This window comes from Otolemur garnettii, unplaced genomic scaffold (assembly GCF_000181295.1).
Source record: "Otolemur garnettii isolate 467f Iridium unplaced genomic scaffold, OtoGar3 scaffold00008, whole genome shotgun sequence".
NCBI lineage: Eukaryota > Metazoa > Chordata > Mammalia > Primates > Galagidae > Otolemur > Otolemur garnettii.
Window position 1 is genome coordinate 30,407,566 of NW_003852403.1, and position 26,289 is coordinate 30,433,854.

Sequence of the window (26,289 nt, forward strand, 5' to 3'; positions counted from 1 at the left end):
AATATGGGGAAGGGGTGGGAAAGGGGAGGGGAGAAGGGTGGCTGGGTGGTGGGAGGGTGACCGGAAAGATCACCTATATTTCTGTCTAACAAGGGTACAAGTGATCTTTTCTAGAACTAGAATGTAAATGTTTTGACACAATGACTATGCAAATGACAAGAAATTTATGTGAACCAGCTTGATGAAAGTATTTCAAAATGTATATGAAAACACTACACTGTACCCCATGTTTGCATTAATGTATACAGCTATCATTTAATTAAAAAAAAAATAACTACAAAGAAAACCCAGAAAATTCTGAAACTTTGAAAATTAACTTTTTCCAAAGAAGCCCCTCAAATCTTCAGTTTAGCCCCTACTTCCTATAAGCATGTACCTTTGCAATGTTGCCTGAGGCTATGGCCTATAAATTGTGGAAAGCGCATTACCTGACATCTAACCCCAACTCATACACATACCTAAGAGAAATGGAAATACTGTGGCGAGAAAAAACCAAAGCATCAAAATAACAGAGAAACAACTACATGGGGAGATAGCAGAAAAAGTAAGACGATTGTCAGAAGAAACAGATGCTGATCCCGTGCTTCGTCAAAAGCCGAAGAAGACGTCACATGGTAAATATGATTAAATGCATGGCCTGTCTCTGCAAAGACGTAAAGATTTAGAAAGTTGGCTTTGGATTTATTGAAGATAATCTAGCATTAGGATTGACGGCAATTTAAGGATCGTGAGACTAGGACTCCAGGCCTAAGTTTAAAACTAATTAGGGATTTAAGCTAAGCTACTCCTTTAACATTGCTTGGTCCAAAACACATGCCCATCGCACAAGGCAGCTACATTCGGCATCTTGTCCTAGGGTAAAAGAAGGGGACTAATGGGTCGATGAAGCTTGGTGTGGGAAAGGGCACGTCATTTTTATCAGATTCTACGGAGTCTGTAACTCCCAAATGTTTAAAGAATCACTGGCTTAATTAAAAAAAAAAAAATCATTCCTGATATTAGATATGTTAACCCTATGTGAAAATTCTATAATAATAAAATGAGTAGTATTCAATCCTTTAATGATATTATGTAGTAAAATTTATTAATGATAAGTACGCTGCGTCATATAGAAAATGCAGGGATCTCTGAAACTCGTTCAAAACCTGTCTGAATAATGCAGAGAACAGCAATATGCTATTCCAGGATTGATTAGTTCTTGCTGCTCTGCAAAAACAGTCTAGCTCAGTGAATTTTATGTTTTTATTAATAAAATGATCACTGTGGTCGTAGATCCTATTAGTTTAAAATATGCAAATAATAGGCATCCCGTGGCAATCCCAACAGATGTTTAATGAAATTTCGGTTTTTGGTTCCATTTCATCGGGAGACTGACCTAGATTTATAAATGCCTAAGAGAGTTAGCCAAGCCTGTGCTCGCCAGAAGGGTGGGAGTCTCTGTGGCTCTGTCCTCATTTCAAGGCATACGTTCTCTTCTGACTTTTGAGTAGTAGTTTCCTTTAAACAACATTATGGTATTAGGTTGAAGCTCTAAATTCAGTGGGGCTCATCTACACCATGACTCAATCCTGCAGAATTATTTCTAAGCACCAACCTCCCAGAAAGTAAAAATCTGCCATTATCCCAAATTTGTGTAAAGAATTGATATTACATTATTTTCGGCATAGAGTTTTCAGGTATTACCTATCTCTCTCATATCTTCAAAATCTATCTGTTTCTCTCAGATCACTTATCAGACTTGGTAAATTATAAACTCCCCTGTGGCCTGAGGCAATAATAACAAAAAAGGGTTTAATTACTACTATTATTTCACCTTTCACTTTTCATATATACTTGACCACTAAAAATATTATTTTTTTACAGTAGATAGCACAAAATATATTGTCCTTTATATAGATGAAAATTCTTTTTTCGTGCAAAGTATACAAGATGTTTTTCCTGAAATATCAGAGTGCAATTTTTAATTACTGTACATTGCCCTGTTATTTTTCAACTACACTTTAAAAAGTATATAAATTATTGCTCCATTGATTTTTATTTTAGTATATTTACTAAACACTACAAAAGGAAGTCTCCCTTTATCCTGTATTTTTTTAAGGGTACCCGTATCATTTCACCCATATGTTGCCTTGACCACAACAAGTGATCTGCTCACCTCAAGGGGAAGTTCACAAATGCCATGGCTGCACCTTGGACTTGGAGACTCCCCTCCCTCCTTCAAGAGCAAAGCCGGTTTAGGTGAAGTATTTCCAGGGTTTTATCATTCATCACTTACCCACATTTTTCACCTTGTGCCAAGACCAATTATGAAACGAATTCTCCAGCCAGCGACCCTGGTGCAGAAATAACCTCTTGACTGTGAATTGCTGCATTAGCGTTTTGAGAACTGTGAAGGTGACTTATCTCATTTCAACAGTAAAAGGATTTTTAATGCATGCTATGTTTTCTCCCAGAGTATTAAAGAAAAGTACTAGAGAGAAAAAGTTAAGTGAGGGGGAAATAAAGCATGAAAATGCTGCTTTAGGAATAAGGAAGATATTATCTCTGTGTAGTTTTATTTAAGTACTTTCCTTCACACTAGAATAATCTGTTTTGGAAGCCAAGACGTAGGATCCTCATTGGTTAAAAGCCAACTTCTTTAATATGTCATTCAGAGTCCTCCAGAAAATGTCCCGACCAGCTCCCAGAGTTTTATTTTCTTTTGAAATTCCATATTCATAAACCTCAATGTGCACTTTAGGCTTGTGAATGTGCATGCATGTGCCTTGGTTTAATGGCACATGTTTCCTCTAACCAATCACTTGTATCATTCACATACTCTTATTTTTATCTCTCTACTTCTAAAATCTTCAAACTTCCTATTCCTCATGACTACTTGTAAACTCAACATTTTTCTAAGCTCAGGAGAAGTGTTCCCTTTCTTAAAAGGTATTTTTTTGCCTCCCTACCTTTCTTTATCTTTTAATAGAATGAAACCACTCATTTATCTTCCTGTTTTAAAACTTGCAATTATTTAGTGCACAAATACAGTTACTTGCCTTTGTGCAAGTAGATTACAAATTTTAATTCTTTTTGAGATATTCTTACTTTATTGTTCAGGCAGGGGAGCAGTGGTATCATCATAGCTCACTGTGACCTCAAATTTCTGGGCTCAGGAAATCCTCCTGGCTTGGCACCTATAGCTCAGTGGCTTGGGCGCCAGCCACATACACCGGAGCTGGTGGGTTCAAACCCAGCCCGGGCCTGCCAAACAACAATGATAATATAATTACAAGAAATCCTCCCACTTCAGCTGAAACACAGGCATGCACCACCAGGCTCAGCTAATATTTATCTTTTTTTCCTTCTTTCTTTCTTTCCTTTTTTTCTTTCTCTCTCTCTCTCTCTTTTTTAGAAAGAGAGTATCACTATGTTACTTAAGCAGAGTTTAGACGCCTGGCCTCAAGTAATGCTCCTGCCTCAGCTTCCCACAGTGAAGACTACAAACCCTTAAGGTCCAATATAAGGCATTTTTCTATTCCAGGGCCTGTGGGTGTAATTTATAAGACAACATGTTTTTTCCCCATTTTTTCCTTGTTTATATTTCTATAAAGTTGGAAAGGCCTTAACATAATCTAGGTCTGCACTTTTAATTTTACATTGAATAAACACAGGCTGAAATATTTTAAGTGATTTGACCAAAGAGAAATCTAGAGACTAACTCTGACTAGAACTCACACATTCACGCCCGTGTCTGTGCTGTACGCATTGCTACACTCTGTCTCTATAGAGAAGGACATTTGCCCGATCTCATAAAACGCCATGGCCCTGACAACTCTTTTCATTGTCATTTGTCAAAAGTAATAGTTCTAGTAATAAGGTATAGAATCAGCTTTTTATTTGTGAAACATTATTGAATAGAAAATACCAATCCAGTTCTCGTAAAATGAATGAAAATTCCTCTTACTCTTTGAACAAAGGAAAGTTGTCATTTATCCAGTATAGGATGAAAATTCTGTCTTATGATTTGTATTTCAGTTTCTATACCCAGTCAATAACAACTGGGAAAAGATAATTTGGATATGATTTCTTATAAAGGAATAGCTCAGATGCCTGTCATTAAATCTCAAATACATTCATTTGTTAAAGGTTATTTGCCATTGATCATGTATCTAATGCCAAGCACAATTTCGAAAGTTTGCCCTTTATGCAAAGTTTTGTGTAAATACCTTTATTAAGTATGACTTTTAAAATGTAGCCCAACAGCCCAATTTTCTGTTTTCATTTTTGTTTTAGTGAAAATTGTTGGCTGAGTCTATCAATGAAAAATGCCATTAAGATTATTGTACATTTTCATCAATTTTGGAAATTCAGATTAAATAAAATTACTTAACCATATTTTTACTTTTCTTCTTTAGGATTTCATTTACACATATAAGTAGGCATATTTACTCAAATAATTGTTAGTCAGATATTTGAGAGGCAATTAAGTTAGGGGAGGTCAATAAATATGAATACAATAATAATTACAAACTATAGCAATGAATATAATATCTTTCTCTAAAACCAATACATTTCTCTATAAGATATAAAAAATACAAAAATACGCAAATAAGTTAAGGTATGGCCTCTATAATCCAGAGATATTTGAGAGAAAGGAGCTGGCAAAGAAAATAATGGAATTAGAAAAATCTGTTACAAGAATCTGATCCAAGCATAAAAAAAATCAAAATTTAAATAGCATTTTAAATAGCTCAGTAAAGGGTATGAAATATATATAAATAGTAAAGGGTATGAAATATATATATATACACATATAAAGTATATGTATACTTACACATATATATTCCATTCATTTTTATATAAATACTTATATATATAAATTTTCAGGTGAAGTATGATCATATTTAAAAAGAAAGAATAATATTTACAAAGTTCAATTGAAATCTATTAATACTAATCATCTAATAGGCCCTTTTCTTAACATACACAATGTGATTAATATACGATAGTATAGTGTGCTTCTATTGGGAAAATGAAGGCCAATAAAATCACTTTCACTGTGGTAAGGCCAGTTTATATTTACCTTGCATTGTGATAAAATATTTTGGTTGTATGTCAGGTTCTAAAGTACTGCTGCCAACATACAGTTTGAAATATGAATTCATATTATTCATACTATGAATTCATAATTAATCTAAGTTAAAAATACACAAAGTTGAAGAGTAAATGTTTTAATACTGAGCTGTCCATTATGACAGCCCTTAGCAAAGAATGGCATTCACATTTAGAATTAAAACTGAATAAAATTAAAAATTCACTTTTTCATTTGTATTGCTGTCATTCTGTCCAGTGGTCACCTGTGGGTAGCTGGACCTGTGCAGGAAGTTCATGATGTACTTGTTACCAAACTTGTCTGGGTCTGACCAGACAGCAGGTGCATATGCGACAAGTTACGAGAACGGATTTATCACTTACAGATAAGTAGCAAGGGACGACAGAAGCCTGTGATTATTTTAAGCTGTTCTCCAAGACCTAGAAAGCTTCGTATGGTGGACAGACTCTTGACTGTGTTTACCCACTTTCATCACAGCTAAGGGATCTCAAAAGACAGACCCCACGTGTTAGCCACCTGCGAGCCACAGGAGTCACTGGACACATTGAACAATATCCTTTCCTGGCAGGGTGGGAGGTGAAACAGTCCAGGCTGTGCTGGACAGCTCCCTTCTTGTCTCAAGATGTCACACTCACAAGACATTCTAATTAGACTTGAAAAGTACAGGCAAGAAAGGGTAAGAACTGGACTGGTAGGGTCACCCAGAGAATGGAACACAACACCTGTGAGACAGCCCAGATACAGAATATACCCATCCTTCCATTGGGTCATTCTGATCTAAAAAGAGATGCATGCCAACAACTGGTCACAGTACAATGGGACATGAATAATGGTACGAATATAAGGTGCTAAAATAGTAAAGAGATTCCAGTAACTTTGAATATAGTGGACAAATGTCATCAAGGATAACTTCAGAGAACAATTTAAGATTTCAAAGAAAAATAGGAGCATAGATCTCTCTTATCTTAGGAGTAAGTATGTTGTTGAGAAAAGGGAGAATATTTTTGTTGTCCATTGGTCTCCAGTTTGCTCTTCCAGGAATAAAGGATAATCCTTTAGTGGGGAGAATGAAAATGTTGTTACAATAAAATATGTCATTGCCAGAGGTCTACTATTATGATAACAGGAACAGTAGTTGACATCGTTTCATCCTTTTGTTTATGAAACAAACTTCTCAAGAAAAATTTGGATGTTAAATTAACAAACCAACAAGACACCCACAGTTACTTGACTGCTGTGAAGGCACGCCTTTCCCGTGCATTTTCCCTGCTGAATACTTTTATGTGAAATAAGTGTATGTGTCTGCAAAACTGACGGTGCTTTTCCCCTATAGTTCCCTTACTTTTGATTACTCATTTTCTTTTTTCTTGAAATCACATCCCACTTTCATCCCACCTCCTCTTTGTTATATAACTACATGTCTTCCACCTGCCTTGATTGAAGAGTGAAACCGTGAATCTGAGACTACCCTTCTTTGCAAGCAAACACACTGACCTGCGTAGTTGTAGCTTTTATACATCCATACCTACAGAGGACATTTGATCCCCGGTACAGGGGGGCACAAACCATTTATTGCTCATAGCCAAAGCAACAGTCAGAGTAGCACCCTGGGAGTGTGCGTTCCCCAGCCCCATTCCACACAAATATTCACATGAATGAACAGTCCAGTTTACGTTGTAAAAGAGGAACCTTGGGTTTTAAGACTTGAGGCTTATTTAGAGATTTAGAGAGTACACACTGACACCTGTCCCCATTTGGAGGGAAAGGGAGAGGGAAAGAGAGAAGGGCAGATAGAAAGGGGAGGAGGGAGAGCTATGAAGGGCAAGGTTCACTTTGAAAGGTTAACAAAGGCTTTCTGGTTCTGGCGGGAAAGGCAGAGGTGAGGAGGGGAGAGAGAGGAGGAGAAGGTCTCTAGTGTCCAAGCCTTTTCATGCTCTGGAATGTAAGCAAACTGCTTTTGTGGAAAAAGCCTTGGGATCTGCCTGGAGGTTTCTATTTCCAGGGCTGAAATTCAATCATCTGCTAACGTGTGCTCTTTGCTTACAAAACCTGGATTGTCCTCAAAAACTCATATCTTCCTCCTGAACATTCCTAGAGTACTTGCTGTTCTTTTATTGTATTGAACATACTTCTTCCCCCTCTATTTCTAGTTGTCCTTTATAAAACTATGTCTTTATTTTTCCCAAATAGAAGTGTAAAATGGAATCTAACTCTCATACAGTGCTATCTCTCAAAGACTGTGACATCAGGAAAAAAGAAAACAAACAATTTCAAGTGTGTGGTAAAGGTCAGGAAGAGATCTCAGCCATCTTCATATGCCGTCTCATTTGACCTGTATGAGAATCAGGCAGGACTGATGTTATCTTCACTGTTCATTGAGAAAAGTGAAGCTCAGAGAACTTAACTTTTATAAGTATAAGCAGTTTTGAAATTGGGAATTTCAGGATTCCAAAACAATTCTTCTAAATTTTTTTTTCTTAACTTGAAAATAACAATATATTCTAAAAATAAAGGATTGGTGGTACTTATACATGATAACTCAGGGATTAAATGTCAGAAATTGTGCTTGAATGAGGGGAAAATGAATCATTTGTTCATTTTTAATGACCCCTCAATGCATTTACTGAGATGTTTAAAGTTTAGCCAGAAGAAAATTATAATGAATATAAATAGTAATATACAATTTTTATCATTCAGTTATGCATTCAACATGATTTAGAAAATGTAGTTAATTTTGATTATAAAAAATATTTCTATGGAAAAAACTACTCATTGACACTTAGCATAGATAATAATTTTTTTCAGTCCTAGACAATCAACAGAAATACAGTGTCAAAAACCCAGTGGTTTTGTGCAATATCATTAGTCAGTTGCAGAAAACAAGGTCATCAGGAGACCTTGAGACAAGGAGAAGCTACATCAAAGTGCTTAAGCTGGCTCCAACAACTAAATAATGATGCTGAGAATCAGCCAACTTCCTCTTCTATTTCACAATAGGTGAAATAGAGGTGACCACCGCCTAGGAGTGTGGAGTGTTTAGCAAAGTGAAGAAGAGCTGAGCAAATAACTCAAGATGCACATACTACCCTGGTTGGACAGTGGTAAGTAGCCTGTTATTTAAAGCTGCTATACGGAGATAAGAGAGGCTGCAAACAAGAGAATGCTATTAGGAGACATTGGAATGGCTTGGCGAGCTCGTCTTATGGGGTCAGCTTACTGGCAAATCTATAAAGATTAACAGAGGAAATTATGCCAGAGAATAGTAAGCACTATGCGTGGCAAGAAAAAAACAGCCATCTGAACCTGTACTGAATGACTTAGCACTGCAGAGCCGGAACAGTGAAGTCTACAACCATTTCCATGATGCTCTGAATCCCCCCAACACCTGAACTGTCAGTGAGGGATCTGCAGTTGACCAATCAATACCACTTCTTGGGTGTCTCAGTCAAAAGATGGCCAAGGAGTTTCAGTCAGGAGAGTGGGCGTTCATCCCATCAGAATGACCTAATCTCACAGAGAATGGGTAAAGTTTAAGGATCTTCCTCATCCATGTCTTCTAGATAAAATTTGCCCTGTCTGAATAGCCCCATCAGTTTACATTTAAGGTAGTCAGTCGGATTGCACATGTCCCTGGGAAATCACAAAGAGAACGTCCACAAGGAGGACACACTGTTTTGAGTGTGTATATATGAGAGAGAGGGAGAGAAAGAACACGCACAAGAGAAATACTTTATATTTTTATCAGGGGAACTTGTTCATTCCCCCTTGTCAGAATCTATGCTTTCTGAGTTATTCTCTACCACGCAGCTAATAAGCAAGAAATTTTATTCCAGTCAATTAGTTCTCTGGTTCTCCTATTTCTTGAGAATAGTGGAAAATTAATTCCTATTCATAATCAGAATCATGCATTCCAATGGCTGTACACTTATCATATTGCAGACATTTCCAATATCTAAGATAAATTTAAAAATCTCTGATTTCTTAACTTGTTTTCAGAAGTCGATACTGAAGTGGGTGGCAAGAAGTGGATGTGTATAGTATCAAATACAATTCAAAAAGTAGAAGTGACAATAATACATTTAGATGCACATAATGTGTTAAGAAGTATTTCTTAGAAAAAAAACTCATGAAGACAAGAGTAATAGTTCAGTGTATAAGTTACTCATTGCTCTTTACTTTCCAAGTGTCGCCCAGAATTTAACCTGTCCTATACATCAGCCAAGGGAGAGGGAATCCCCCACATTGGGGCTGTGGACCTCAAAGTTACATGATTATGAATCACCGTCCCCTCCCCTGGTGTTCTCACTTGGAGACACAATAGCAGTGTGATGTGGCAAAATCTTAGCTCCAAGCCCAGAAGCCAAATCAGCATTCGTGTTTGATAGGGTCAGCGTTTCCCCTTGATAACTGGAAACTAGAATCCAAGCTTTGGGGCTAAGATGTTAACAGCCTTAAATCTTGGGCCATGGATCTTTTCTCTAAGCCAATTTCTTCTCAGGGAAGAAACTGTTCAGATTAGTCCTGGACAGATTAACTCTTATTTAACAGTAGATAATTCTACTGTTAAAAAAGCCAAAGACGGTTTTTCTTATTACTCTGACAATGTTGCTTTTGAGAAATCAGATGCTATTCTCTTTGTCTCTAAAGATCTTAAATTCCACAATGGCCCATTTCACCCTAAGGCTACCTTCTACCAATATTAGACAACAATATTATAGATAATAATAATTTTTCAATCTTGAACTTTAGTCCTTTGATTTTTAGAATCTTACTTATATAAGACTTTGGTAGTTTCTTTCCCTCCAATTTTCTGTTCTTTCTAGAATCCCTGTTACTCAGTAAATACAAACTCTGAATTCTTATTCTTGTTTAATTACCATTTCTCTTCTATGTTACATCTCTAAATATTCTGAATGAGAGTTTTATTTCACCTTTCAATCTGTATTAATGAGATTATTAATGTTGCTCCCATATTTTTAAATTTTAAGAACAATGTTTTCTATGCGACTAAATCTTAAATAACTTCTCCATCTTTTGGCTAAGATCAAGTGTATGTCCTATATATAGAATCCTGTTCTTATGGATACTAGTCTTTACCTCTATAAACATATTTTGAATAATTTTTGAAGTATCCTTCTCTCTGTATGATCTCAGTTCCTTCCCAATAGTTATGCCCATTTGCCTTTACTTCTCACTTCATAAATATCTACTCAAGTCAGGCTATCTGTGCCTATTTAAGTGTTGGCTTATTAAAAACAGTTTGAAATATCTGCATCTCAGCTGGAGCTAACTGGCTAGGGGCTTCACAGTATCATTTAATTTCTTTTCCTGGCATAATGAGACTTCCCCCACCAACCACCACCAAAACTTACTTTACTTTCCCTCGTGGAAGATGGAAGTTTGCTTCAGAGCGCTTGGAAAACCAAGTGAGAAAAGACAGTGCCAGTGCCCTGGGGATAGGGAAGTTCAGTATCTATTACATACATTTCCATGTTGTCCTCCTATTGTTGGTGTGGTCCCTCTAACTTCAGCTGTGACTTCTGTCTCCAGCCCAGGTCTCTCACATTTTACAGTCTCCAGAAAACAAGTCTCCACTGTTCTCTGCCAGAGTGAGAGGGGGGCTGCCAGTAGGCGCAGGGGACATGCTGCTCAGTCCGTGGTCTTTAAGCAGATGTTAACACGATCCTCTTTTATTTAACACGTACACAGACCCTCAGTCCCTGGGCCTTTAGGAATTGTGTAATTACCACTGCCATTTTAGTATTCAGCTGTTCTGGGCCTGTTAAGTCAGCTGTTGTCTACATCTGTGTTGCAGTTCCAAAATGGCATTGCTCTTGTCCCATCTCCCGTTCTCTATGTCTCTGTCAAGATGTCATATGAAGAACTCTTTTTTTCACTTAAGTGTGTTATTATCAGGACAAAACAAAGACGAAAGTTTTTATATTTAAAAAACTTATCTATCTAAAATGTATCTATTTCTAGATAAAACCTTTATCTAGAAATCTTATAATAAAAACCACAGCAACACACCACATAATATTTGCAAACAAAGGTTGGGACCCTACATCTTTGACATCACAGTCAGGTACTGCGGGAAGACAGCACAGCTCTGAGCATGCATTTCCCACCGGTCTCTAAAGAAAAAGGAGACAGTGTAACAGCTTCAAAAAGGGGTTTGCAAGTCTTCCACTGAAACTCTTTTTTAACATCTGTTAATGGGAATGATTTCACAGAAGGCCTAATAAATACAGATAGTTAGGACTCTTCATATCAGCAAGAGAAGCCTATTAGAGGGGGAAAGCTGGAGTTACAGAAAGAATGTCAAATTCTGTATCCTATGATATTATTCATTGAAAATGAATTATGAGGCACTAGCCATTAACTCCAAATTTTTGTCTTTCTAAAATGTAAGAGCAAATATCATCCCTCAGGACAAAATGCTGTAAAGCGCATAAAAGGACTGACAAGCCATCATTTACCTGAGTTTTGAATATTTTTCTTTTAGTGCAACAGAACTTCCTGTGAGGTACATTTGTCTCATGTTTTAGTCAATGTCTTTTCTTTGAAGTTATATTAGGTTCTGAGGGAGGGTGATGATAAGACTTCTAACCACAAAAAAAAAAGCAAATATGAAACTAGATTCCAGCTCTGTGTTCTTTAAAACTAGTCCATTCAGCAAAATGGTAATAGTAATGAAAAAAGAAAATTTTCTTGTGCAGCACTTATGTAAAACATTTGTGTAAACTTTATTTTTATTCATTTTCAAGTGATAGCTCTGACTGTCTGAGAAAAGCAAAATGCTGACGCTTCCCATTACTTTTTCTCTGACTGTGTGTCCTAGTCACTGGTACCACCCGAATATGAAAAGTAAGTGACTATGATTTTCTTTAACTACGAAATTTGTGGTACAATCTGTAAAATACAGATTTTTATTTATGGATTGGCATATAGAATTGGATAGGCATATAGAATATTTTCTTTTCTAAAATTTAGTTTCAACTACCAAGTGAAAAGGCTCAAAATGGAAAACTGATTGCACTGATACATCCGATATCACTCTGTGAAGATACAATAGCCACCATAGGGTTCTGTGTGTGACTATAGGAACTTATAAAGGAATTTTCTATGGAATTCCTTTTCTTTCCACATAGTGTTTGGTAAAGAGCCAACTTGGCTAACCTGGAAACATAGTTGCAGAGAATCTCCTTTCCTTTATGTTCTGACCAAAAATGAAACTTGGCAGATGTAGGAGAAAGTGTAATAGTAGATTTCCCCCTCTGAATGGTATCGTGATCAGAGGCGGTGACTGTCAGATACAGATAACAGCAAATTCCATTTTGTCCTCACTGTCCCAAGCTCCACCTCTCTTTTTTCCAACTGTCAGCCTTGTCCAAAAAAGTGTCCCTGGGCCCATCAACAAAGGCAGAGGCAATAGCCTTCTATATATTTCATTATCAATTCTCCTTCAAGCTTCCACTCTGAGAAATGTGCCTGACATCAGGAGGACAGGTTACTTGATTTTTCTCTCATCTTAAAATGCAATTTCAGACTATGTTCCCTCCTTTCCCCAAGTGTAAAACCTTATTCTAACAATAAATGTATTTTTCCACAATATTTATATCTTAGCCTTTTGGGGCCGCTGTGCCACAGCACCTTAGACTGGCTATTGTTTATATAACAAATTTATTTCTCATAGTTAAAACCTAGGAAGTCAAAACTCCAAGCTCCAGCAGATTCAGTGTGTGGTGAAAGCTCTCTGGTTCATAGATGGTGCCTTCTCGCTTGGCCCTCACACGGTAGAAGAAACAAACAAACTCCCTTGGACATCCTCTATAAAGGCATTAATCCCTTCATGAACTAATCACCTCCAAAAGCTCCACCTCTCAAAATTATTATGCAGGAATTAGGCTTCAACATATAAATTTTGAGGGGCACAACATTCAGATCATCATACAATATCATACAATATTCAGCAACTCATAATGTTTCTATTTCTCTAATGGAGAAAAAATACAGATATCAAAGCTGTATTTTACTCTATGTGGGAGATAAACATATTACATATTAACAAGTTATGTCATCGAGGAATATTGTATGGGAAATTTTCTAGTAGAGTTTGTAATTTATAACCGTGGATCTCCTCAAAAATTTTGGAATAGACACATGCTGACCCTAAACATCTTCTAATGATCAATTACCACATATTTTATTTTGATTTGTCCTTTATATGTTTTGGATTTTTTTTTTTTGCTACCAAAATGGTAATTCTTTTTCATTTTTTTTAATTGCAAGTTCATATAGTCATATATCGCACCAGATGACATTCAATACATATTACCAAGACAGATAATGTTAATGTCAATGTATAGGAATTTTAGAACTCAAAAATGTTTAAAACCTCCCTTACAAACTAATAAAGGGAACTGGGGTAAGGGCCTACCTAAAAATAAGGGCAAGGCATAGCTACAAATGATAATGATTAGCCACTGCCCCCCAATCTGCTACACTGGAGTCACATAGCCAGTGGTCATAAAGATTCTTAATCTGGAGAGGTGCAATGGCTCATGATTTTAATCCTAGCACTCTGGGAGACTGAGTTAGGACTGAGGAGTTTGAGACCAGCCTGAGCAAGGGTGAGACCTCATCTCTACTAAAAGATATTAGTTGACCATGGTAGAGTATACCTGCATTCCCACCTACTGGAGAGGCAGAGGAAGGAGAATTAGTTAAACCCGGAAATCTGAGACTGCTGTGAGCTAGGCTGATGCCAGTGCATTATAGCCTGGATGGCAGAATGTGACTCTGTCTCAAAAAAAATAAAAGAAAAACTTTAAAGAAAAAGATTCTCAGCTTTCTCCATAGACAACTTTTCCTTTTGGAAACCTAGGGGTATTTTTGAGATATCTTTCAGTTCCTGAATTCCAGTGGATTAGCTGACATACTGAGCCCAGCAACCCATTCTAAGGAACTGACTCAACCTGCACCCAAGAACCAGGTCCTGCATTCCAGTGGGTTGGCAGAGCTACCCAGAATGGTGACCCATAACACAGGAGTGACGGTTCTGCCCAGACCAGCTGATTAGAAAACCTAATTGTCTAATCTTTGGCCTACCAAACTATCTTTAAGCACCCTGCCTTCGAAATTCTCTAGGAGGCAGATTTGAGAAATTCCTCCCGCCTCTTCACTTAACGCTATGGAAACAAAACTCTTTCTCTGCTGTAAATATCTGCTATCTCAGCCTATGGGCTCCTTCTTGAGCACTAGGCAAACAAATCAGGTTGGAGGGTAACAAACAGTACTACAGGTGTGCAGCAAAGCACTCTGTTGCTAAGGAGATCCTCAGAAACCTGTGCCAGTTAGCTTGCCATAATACCACGCTAGTTACCTTGCCATAATACCACGCTAGTTACCTTGCCATAATACCACGCTAGTTAACTTGCCATAATACCACACTAGTTACCTTGCCATAATACCATTGGTTCAGTAGTTTCCTTGATATCATCTCTGATTATATGACAATTATGAAATTTTGATTCATATTTTTTCCTCATCTTGCACTTAACCCCTTCAAACTCTGGCATAACTATGACCTTTTAAAAATATTTGACCTTCATCACCTCTATTTCTGATTAATGCTTAAGGGACTTTTCCTGCTCCATGCTGCCCCATGTTATATCATATTTAAAAACACAGTTCTATATGTCTAAAAGAATTATGTCTCTTAAGATTCATAAAACTGAATTTGCATTTAGATGCAATTCAATATAATGAGGAGAAAAATTCTTTAAAAATTCTGGTTTGTTTTTAGCTGCAAAATTAAAGCTATAGGATTATATTAAAGACGTAAATTAAAGCATTTAAATTAAATGCTGTAAATTTTTGTGAAATGATATCCATACACTAATAGAAAGTCATTACTATTAATATATGATATGCCAAACTAAGCCAGATTAGTGCTTTATAAATTATCATCTACCATAGAAGGGGTGGAGGAAGACAGTTGGCCAAAAGAAGTTACATCTCATAGAGTACAGAGACGATCTTAAATTTTTGAGTTTTTAGAGAAAAGTAAATCTTTTGGCTATATTGAAAAGAAATTACCTATTTTTGTTTAAATTTTTCTTTCATCTCTTTTCAAGGGACAAACCTGGACATATATCCATGTATACTTACCTTTGCAAATAGTAGATTCTAGATGCCCTACCTCCCACCCTACCTCTTGGCACCCTGACCTTTTTTTATGTTGGAAAATTTAATGTTGTTGAATCATTGGATGGGTCAGAAATTATGCAAAAGCATTTGAGACCACACAGCTAGGCAGTGCAACACGGAAAAAATACTTAAAAGGAGGATTATAATCAGAGACTGTAATCCATTTCTAAGCCATGTGACACAGATAAATTAAAGTGAGAATGGATTTCTTCCTCAATACATAAAATATGGGGATATTGACCAACTCACCAAGTTTCATGTTTTCTTTCTAGTTTTCCATTTATCTTTAGTAAAACTAATGATATCAAAAAGGTTTATATGAATGTAAATACAAAATTTTCCCCTAAGGTAATGTATGTGGTATATCAAATGGGTAATATTATGTTAAAAGAAAACCTATTTTAAATTGCCACACTTCCAAATGCATGAGCCTCTCAGGCTAGAAATGTTATGGCGTTGGTAACCGTATTAGTACTCTTACCATTTTCTGATATATTACCATAATTTTTCAAGCTTTTTGTAAAACATGAAGGGCCTTTGGAACAAAACAGCAAAATTCCCCTTAAGATGTTAATCAATTAAATTATGTACCCCATATTTTTGTAATTCTTAAAGTGTCTTAGGATTTCCCTTTTTCAAAGTGGGGAATATGAAAGGCTTAAATATGCCCTCGGTTATATCAGGAACTACCCTGATTATAAGCATCCTTCCTTACCTAATTTGTTATTAGTACCTAAAAGTTTTTTGCATTGCAAAATAAGTAAGAGTTATATCAATGAGTCATTTTTAGACTAAAAGAATTTTCTGTATTTATTTAATAATATTAAAATATTTTGCAATCACTCATCAAAGGTGTGTTCTAGTGTCAAGTGCTGTAATTTATAGAAGAGATATCACTGCTCAGATGTGAAACAAAGCTTGGGGTGGAGGCTGACACTGACCCTTTCTTGTAAGTCCTATAAAACTGAGAGAGGCTTAAAATAGACTCCATCTGTTCACTAGGTCTATTTGGTGAACGTGTGATTACAAAGTTAGTTCCTACAGAAGGTCCCACAGTGTCATGTAGAAACTGGAATCTTCATTTTTATGTATATGATGTTGTAGTTTTAAACTTCTATATGTCTGACCTGGTGTTTTGTTTTCTATGTACAAAGAAGCCAGTGGTTTAATCTCATCACCAAGGAAACTTACTGGTTACTACAGAAACTAGTATCCAGGAAAACTGGACGGTTTTCAAAAGAATAGGAGTACAAACTCAATAGTAGGTTTGGTTGCATATTGTAGCCAAATCATGAGCAAATCAAAGTCAGCTGTGCAATTTATGCCCCAGTATGATGAACAGAGCACAAAGCAAATTGAGGATAGGATCTTTATAGCTATCATAATTAAAAATTGACACATGTCTATAACATGCTAAAACCATACATCAGCGAAGAAGAAAAGATGAATTTTAAAAGCTAGAAGATAAACATTAATTACAATGATTGCCTTTGGTCATCTAGATCTTGTTTTGTGGGTGTTGAGAAGCTGTCTACCCTGTGCCATCATCCAGTTGCCTTAAGATCTTGAGCAAATGATTGTCTGACTCTTGATTATTCTGAAGAATCCTTCTCTTGAAGTTGCTGGCTGACAAACTTTTCCAGAGATAAATGGATTACGTGCATGTTTAATGAGAGTCAATACCTTTAAGACTTTTACTGCTGTGCCAATTCTTAACAGCATCTGACAAAGTTCTTTCTTCCATAATATGGGGGTTGCCCTTTAATTATATCACCAGGTCTGAGGAAATAGCACCTACTTCTTTGAATAATAGTACTCTAAGTGTATTGCCTGAGGCTGTGGAAGTATTTGGCCAAGACTGCTTTCAAAATTGGTAACATTCCTAGACACCTGAGCTGACCTATTATTAATTCATAAGAACAAAAATGACAAACCGAGGAAGGAATTGATTTCTTTGTTTTTCAAGCCAATGGCAAGACTTAGACCATGAAAATTCAAGTAATCCAGGAAGTTATTTGTGGCTCACATAGTTTTGCTCAAACTTGTCTCTTGTGAGCTTTTCCTTGTCCCTGCTATTTAGCATAGAGTCTTTTCTAAAGTAAGTTTCCTGGAATTAGTTCAGAGGGAGAGCAGATTACATAAGCAAACATATTAAATTTCTTTTATATTAAACAAAGGTCAATTTTCTCTAGGATTTTTCATAATGATATTTCATTGTGATTATGAAGGAGGGGAGAGTAAACTGTTTCTAAGACATATCCGGCCATAAACTACATAACAGGAAGAATCCTAGGAGATATACAGATCATGAAAAAGAAGAGAAAGCGCTGCTATGGTTTGATCTGCTATAGTCCATCCTCGATTTACCCATCATTCAAGACCAACTCAAATTTTTCATAAAGTTCTTTCATGAAATTTTCCCACCTCTGAAATCATTTTCTAAGTTCACTTGATTTAATTTCTTGTAATAAAGAATTAATCCACATGAATAAGCCTCTTTCCATTCACTATACGTTTCTTGAGACTATCTTGTATTGTTTAAGATTGTACTCTCCAATGTGGATACATATGGCACAATATTCCACTTCTGTTACCACTGTCTCCTAAATTCTTTTATCTACGCCAGGTGTGTCAGCCCACACCTGTAATCCTAGCACTCTGAGAGGCTGAAGCAGGTGGATCAATTAAACTCAAGAGTTTGAGACCAGCCTGAGAAAGAGTGAGAGCCTGTCTCTACTAAAATTTGAAAAATTAGCCAGGCATTGTGGTGGGTGCCTGTCATCCTGGCTACTCAGGAGGCTGAGGCAGGAGAGTTGCTTGAACCTGGAAGTTTGAGGTTGCTGTGAGGTGGGCAGATGCCATGGCACTCTAGGCTGGGCAATAAATAAATCAATCCTTTTATCTGGAATTGCCTATCACCATATTTACTCTGTTTCCATTTTTAACCTCCCATTTTCAGATGTTCCTTTTTGTTTTCACTATTGCCCAGCAGAAATGCAATTTGTAAGCCCCTTTCTCTTCCAGAATCTCTAATAAGAAATAAAGTTCTCAATCTCTGAAGTAGCAAATTAGTTATTTTCATTCTTAGACACACTGCATTTAACTTTTCTGTTGGATAAATAGAAACTATCCTTAGACATACTTAGCATATGCAAAGAAGGTGATACAGTTAATGCAGTTGAGGGAGGAAATCCCAAAGTATTATGTCTTAATCTGAAATGCCAGAAGTTTTTGCATTTTGCTGTTACCTCTACAAGGGTTACTCAGGATGACTCAGCTCTCCTCACAGGCTCTTTGTAAAAGATTAATTTCGTGAAACTTTACTGTAAATCCTGCCCAAGCTTTGAAACCTCCAAAGAGGGACAATATAATAAATCCTTTGTCTGCCTTTCTGTACACCCTATAAAAGGACAGGGACGAGGCCTGGGAGATCGGCCATTTTGGACTCCAGTCCGCAGCCATTCCTCCACCTGAAATTAAGCCCCTCCTCTTTGGAACACAGGTGTTCAGATGATTCTTTCTCTCCATCAGGGCAACACAGTTGACCCTTAAACGGCACTGGTTTGAACCGAAGGGTTCCACTATACACAGATTTTTTTTCAACCAAAGGACAAATCTGCATATAGGAAGTACTGACTTTTTGAATATGGAGGCTTCTCAGTGCCAACTGGAGACTTGAATATACATGAATTTTATTATATACAGGTGCAGGGATGGGGTCCTGGAACCATTCCTCTGCATACTTTAAGGAATTATAAGTTAGCTAACTGCTATGATTTCACTTTACTATGAACTAGGGACAAAAGCTAATTTGGTCTGGAATAGAAAGTGCATTTTGAGGATATATTCAAGAGCTAGTGTAGGGCCAAGGGTATAGACCTGGAACAGATCACAAGTGATTAATTGGAGAATATAAATTTTCCTATACAATTATGCCATCTCCTCAGGAATACTTGAGTTAAAGTATTAAAGTACTGAAAAAAATCACATTAATCACTATTGCCTGTGTGACTTGTTGTGAAATAGGAGGAAAAGGTTTAAAGCCAAGTGCTATATCAATCCCCCAGATTAGCAGAGGGCCATATATAATCTTCCAGTTACACTGTAATTATATGTAATTATTGGCTTATCATCCACATTTAAATGTCAACTACTGAAAGATGTATTTCACGTCTAAAGAAATTTTGGATTCTTTAGGTCTTTAGCATGTTGTTTTGGAAATAACATAATACCTAACGTTTATTTAACGTTGAGAGTGTGCCAAGTACCATTCTGAATACATTTTATGGATTAGGACACTTCATTCTACAAGTTTGAGATTAGCATTTCCCCATTTCACATAGTAGCAAACTGAGGTCATGAATCACCCAAGGTTACTTACCTTGTTAGGAAGTGTTGAAATAAACAGGATGGGAAAGGGCTACGGTCAGAACCTGGCATTTATCTTTTATGCCAGAGTTTTCAGTTCAGCTTCAGGAAATCGACCATGTTCGCTCTCCACCTGTCTCCAATAAGAAAGTAGAATAAGCAGGGAGGACTGGGTAATGATTTAGTGTTAGTTTAAAATAGAGGATGGAGCAAATCAAAGGAATCAGAAATGCTGCAGCACCAGCCTAGACATCAGTGATAATTTGACTGTGTGGTGCACTGGGAAAACAGTGGATGCTAAAAATTCTTAGGTATAGGTGATAGGTATAAATTCTCACCGTTCTTTTTCCATTGTCACCTACTTAAATATTTCTGAGAAGTAATGGTTTAAAACAGCATGCACCAAATAGACAAAAGAAAGAAATCAATTCAAGATGTGAAGAATCAAACAGAAAAGAAAACAAAACAATTGGCAGGAAGTCAAAGATTTAGTTTAGGTCTGCAGGACCAAAATTAATTAAAAAAAATATATAGCTCAGCTGAAAACAAAGGTTTACTGTTTTCCCCTGATTGGATTATCTAGTCAATAAAAGGCAGTAGAAAAAAAAGATAGAAAAGAAAAATCTTTGGGGGGCCTACTTTGATATGAATAAAGGTGAAAATAGAGGTTACTAACAAGCAAAATAATACTCAAGTCCTAAGATCATGGAACAATATAATCATAGAACATAAGAATGGAGTTAAATAAAATTTGAAACTGGGTGGCACGGTGGCTCAAAGGAGTAGGGCACCGGCCCCATATGCCAGAGGTGGCAGGTTAAAACCTAGCCCCCGCCAAAAACTGCAAAAATAAAATTAAATAAATAAAATAAAATTTGAAACTTATCCATTCTTACTTTCTGGATTTACAGCTCTCAATCTCTTGTGCTAATATTTTTAAAGAGTTCCACACTCATTAATGATTCATTCCCAATAGATACTTTTTATTTTCTTGATATAAGGCTAAGGTAGAAACAATTTTCAAAATATGTTTTTCATAAAATTTGAAGCCACAAATTCAAAGAACTGACTGTTTCTAAAGAATTCAAAACTGAACCCAATAAGAAAATAGGCAGGAAACATTATTAATTATTTATGGGAAGATATTTTTCTTTCAACTTCCTGAAAAGGAGTAACAGTGAAATCTTATTAAGCATTAATGTATTCAATATAATATTCAATAATAAGGGGTGAGAGTAGAAGCTTGAGATAATAGACCAATGTCATAAATGATCAGTTTTAACTACAAAATACCTGAGCAGGACCTAGATATCTGGGGTAGTCCTCTTCACTCAGAGAGTCCTACCTTGCTGGAGGAATCCTGGGAGCTAGTCATCCTTTATCTAGCCACCTGTTTATGGTTGCTTAAATGTATGGTAGAGGGCAGGTTGTCCTTGTCCTGAGATAATAGCCATCTGCAGGTTGTAGTACCAACTGCCCCTGAAATCAGTTACCTACTCCCAGTTTTGTACAATGTGTTTCCTCCTCCTCAGTCTTATCATAAGCCTTATTTCTGTATTATAAAACTATGGCTTCTCACATACCTTGTACATCTGGAGATTATTGCTAAACTGTCATCATAACCATACTGCTTTTTATTTCCCAGTTATTTATTTGAAACCATAAAAACAAAACTCAGTTTGTTAGTTCAGACACAAACTTGCCCTTGTTTAGGAGCTAAAAGACCTCTACAGGGAGAACTGTGAATTACTGAGGAAGGAAATCATGAAAAGCAAAAGCAACCTTAGGCAAAAGGAACAAATCAGGAGATACCACTTTATCAAATTTCAAGCTACACTACAAAGCTATAGTAACCAAAACAGCATGATACTGGCCCTTAGATATAGCCCAATGGATCAGAACAGAAAACCCAGATGTAAAACCATCCTCATATTGCCATCTAGTCTTGAACAAAAAATACAGTAACATACACTGGGTAAAAGAATGCCCATTCAATACATGGTGCTAGGAAAATTAGACAAACACACATAGAAGATTGAAACAGGATTTGCACCTCTCACAACTTAAAAAAATTAACAGATTTAGTTGATAGATAATGGATAATAGACAAAGATAAGGCATGAAACTATAAGAATTCTAGAGGAAAATGTTGGAAAAGGTCTTAGAGACATTGGCTTAAACAAAGAATTTATGAAGAAGACCACAGAGGCAATCACAGCAACAGAAGAAATTAACAAATGAGACTTGATGAAATTAAAAAGCTTCTACCAAGGAAACAACCGGAGAGTGAATAGACAACTTATAGAATGGTAGAAAATTTTGCATGCTGTCCTATGAACATCTGAGAAAGTGTTGATGACCAGAATCTATAAAAATCTCAAGTGAATCAGCAAGAAAAAAATCTAACAACCCCATAAAAATGTGGGCAGAAGACAGGAACAGAAACTTTTCAAGAGAAGGGGAACTAATGAATGGCCAATAAACATATGAAAAAATGCTCAACATTTCTAATTATCAAGGAAACGCAAATCAAAATCATTATCTTGAACAAGTTCAGGGTTATAAAAAATAACATTGAAGGCATGTCCTTCAGCTTTTCATGATTCTTAAGCCCAAGACTAAATTTCTGGTTTTCCTTTTAGCCCCAGAGAGGTGTATATAACCAATGAAAATTACATATATCTGAAAATGCAGCTAGATCTCAGATTTAAACTAAACCTATAAAGGCTCACCTTTGGTGCTCTTCTGTTTACTCAGCTTCTCTAGTATCAGAGCTAGAGATTTTATAACAAAGCGGAAAGAACAGGCCCTTGCACTCCTGGATGCAATGGTTCAACTGATAAAGTGCAAATGGACAAAGCAATAGCAAAATTAATTGATTATTATGTAATAAATTAACAATTATAGATTGTGATAAGGGATAACAAAGAGAGTGCTAGAATAGAGAATACTTGCGATTGGGAAATATAATTTGAATTAAGGTCAGGTAAGGAAAGATCTTGGTGAGGAAGGAAGGCCTATGGGAAGGACTAAACCTGAAAGAATGAGAAGAACGAGGCAATGTCATGGAAATTGCTACAGCTCATCCAGGTTCACTGCCTGCTGCCCAAGAGGAAGTCAGTACATACAGACAGCAAGGGCTTGCCGCAGAGGAAGACACTCAACATACAAGGAGATAGGAAGAATTTCTCAAATCCATCTCCTTGAGAATTTAGGACAAAGGGTTTTTAAAGATAGGTTGGCAGGCAAAGGATTAGTCCAGTTGGATCTGCTAATTGGCTAGGTTTAGGGCAAAAATATAGGGTACAGAAATCATCTTCTTAAATCAGTTCTTTGGTGGAGTTGCAGTAACAGTTGAGTAAGTGTCTAGATATGGGTTGCCAACCTGAGAGGCTCAGCCAGTCCACTGGAAGGCAGAGCCTGGAAGATATCTCAACATCTACCATTGGGGTTTGAAAGGTGATATAATCTATGAGTAAAGTTAAGAATCTTTCTGGCCATCAGCTATGTGGCTCCCGAGTAACAGGGCTGGTGTCTGGTTATTATCATTACCTCTAGTAATGCCTGTGCCTTTGCAGAGTTTAGGTCCTTACCACAGTTCTTGCTTTGTACCGGTTTATTAATTTGTAAAGTGCCATTTTAAAATGAAGTCACAGACTGACTGTTAATGTTTTCAAAGGAGCTTCTGCCATTTACTAAAATGTCTGCATGCAGGAAGAAAGAAGGAGAGTAACCTCTAGCCAGAAACTGAGTGACTTCAACTCACTCTTTACACGTCTGTTTGATGGATTACCTTCCATCCATGAGTAGAACTCAAGATCCCATTCTTGCACTCATCCATCTTTCCAAAAATTGTTTTGAAACAATTAGGGAAGTAGGCCCTCCTACTAACAAGTACATAAGCTTTTAATATAATTTGAACAAATATTGACATTCTGAAAACAGGAATAGTTAAGAATAAAAAAGATTATGAAGTGAAAAGAAAATGCTAAGCCCTCTGCTAATTGAATGGACTCCTTTTGGAAAAGGACCCCAGAAATACCTTACCGTTGAGTTCCCAGCCACGCCAGGATAGGAGAGATAAAGCACAATTACCTGCATATGGTTCCCCTTCATCCATATTCATGATGACTCTTCCTATAGCTTGTTGAAAATGTGTATTTACCACTCAGCTCAGTAGAAAATTCTACTCTCTCTTATCTCTTCTTTGAAGACTTGGGCTCTGCATCCCAGCTGCTTGGAATAGCTGCCCAGTTGGTTGCTACTCTTTATGAAAAACAAAGCTCTTCTTTTTCCAAAGTATAAACTTGACTTTTTCTTTAGGTAACAATGTGAAATATAAATTTCAAGAGAGATTCAAACATACTCTTCATTACTAACAATAAGAGATGTCACTGTAAATAGGTATTATGTTTGAAAGATAATGATACACATTTGAAGAAAGGAATGCACATTAGTAATTCATAGTTTTAAACTTTCAGAATACCTGGCAGGTAGTGTTTTATTATTATTAAAGTAGAATAACTTTATAAATAATCCCCATGATTTCTTAAAATGTACAAGTTCATATATTCTTACCTCTCACTTACTAGGCTTTAAACATCCTAAGGACTTCATGAAAACATTATGGCAAGCAAGGTAAGATGAAGTAAAGAAGGGCTTTTATGCCAGGCAGCACCAAAATTCAACTGTGAAATGAAGCAAGCATCTTTGCCTGTCTGCAGTTAGTGTAAACTTAGCAATTTTCCAGTTTTTAGCTATATTCTTACTGATATTTGTCCAGGGCTTCACGCAACTTTTTAAGAATCTGTTGTGGCCTTCACTCAGTCTTAGATTCATCATTTTCAACTTTAGGAGAAATTTTCCATGTGGTATTTGAAAGTAGAGACCCTGTCTAAATTTGGGAAGTTTTCAATGTTTTCTAAGACATTCAGAAAAACAATTCTCATCTCACTTGATGTTTGGTGCCCACAGGTTTCTGATGAGCCAGCCTGCAATGGGAAACAAGCGTCCAAGACAATGACAGAGAGGATTCTACCATGCGAGGAGTTCAGAAAAAAAGTTGAAAATGTATGAAAAAAAATCTGTACAGTCCCTGAAGCAAAACAGTATTTAGCATGTTCAGCAAACCAAAACAAGAAAAGTGTGTTTAGAATAAACTCAGGGAGATGGATGGTTGCAAAAGCTGAGACTCCATCTCTTGAGATAGGTTCCATGGAGTAAGGCAAGGGAAAGGTCAACGGAAAGTGATTGGTTCATTGACGCATTACAAGGTCAAAAGGCAGGTAAGAGCAGAGAAGGGGAGCCTGGGGTTTTTCCAGTTTGCTTATTTATTTGTTTATCTCTTCAACCTTACACATAAAAACAGATAAAACAACTAGAGGAGCAAAACAAAAGAAAACAAACACAGAGAATGGCAAACGAAACATATGCACCAAAGATAATGTGATAAGGTAGCTTCACAGAAATATATGATAAGATAGCTTCACAAACCCTAAGACATGAGAGGGTTTGTGTCCTAAGGGGGAGAGCCAACCTATCCAGAATCACCAGTATTTTCAGCAACTTCTTCCTTTTCTTCTACAGGTTGCCTCAGTCATTACTCAAGCCAGGTTGAACATGTAATGTTGATCCTCAAGAATAAATAAGACACAGGAAATGCAAGATCTGCAGTGGACAGTCCTCTCCACCAAACAGTATTTGAATATTTTTGTTTCTGCCAATGCCAAGTAGAACCAGTCTGGAAGCTAGATATATGATAGGAAGTGTCATCCACAACCAGAGTAAAACCATAAAGCTGCTGCTCCTGTAGTCTAGTCACGGACACAGAAAAACCTCTGTGGAAGGTCCATAACCGTCTCTCGCTCAGATAGTCCCTAGAAAGAAATGTTTCTGCTGACTGGGTGCCGTGGCTCATGTCTGTAATCCCAGGTCTTAGGAGGCTGAGGCAAGTGGATTGCCTGAGCACACAGGTTCAAGATCAGCCTGAGGAAGAGACCTGAGACCCCGTGTCTAAAAATTAGCCAAGTGTTGTGGCAGGTGCCTGTTGTCCCAACTACTTGGGAAGCTGAGGATAGAGGATCCCTTGAACCCAAGAGTTTGAGGTTGCTGTGAGCTAAGATGCCAGGGCACTCTACCAAGAGTGACCAAGAAAGACTCTGTCTCAAAAAAGAAAAAAAAAAAAAACAACCAGAATGTTTCTGCCTTCATTGAAAACAGAGGATGCTGGATCTCTTCTGGGAGACATGAGGGAAATACTGAGATTAAACCCTATGATTTAATGCCATAGATGGCATTTTTGCACTCTTAGAAGGTGCTGACCCTAACCCTCAGGACGTCAGTGATGGTCAGATCACCAGATGTTACGGATGTCTCCCAAGCCAGGCCTGTGAAACAGGAAGTAGCACATTTGCTCCTCTTATTAAATTTCTAGACACTAAAGATTACATATGTATGCGGACTATAAGTCTGGGCTGATTTGCTTAAGTGACAAAACCAAACCCTATAACTGCCAGAACTAGACCAAAGGTCTTTTTTTATATAAACTATTTTGCAACCTGTTCAGACAGAGAGGGACACATGGAAACTGGAGATGTGGAAGTGTCAATGAGGAA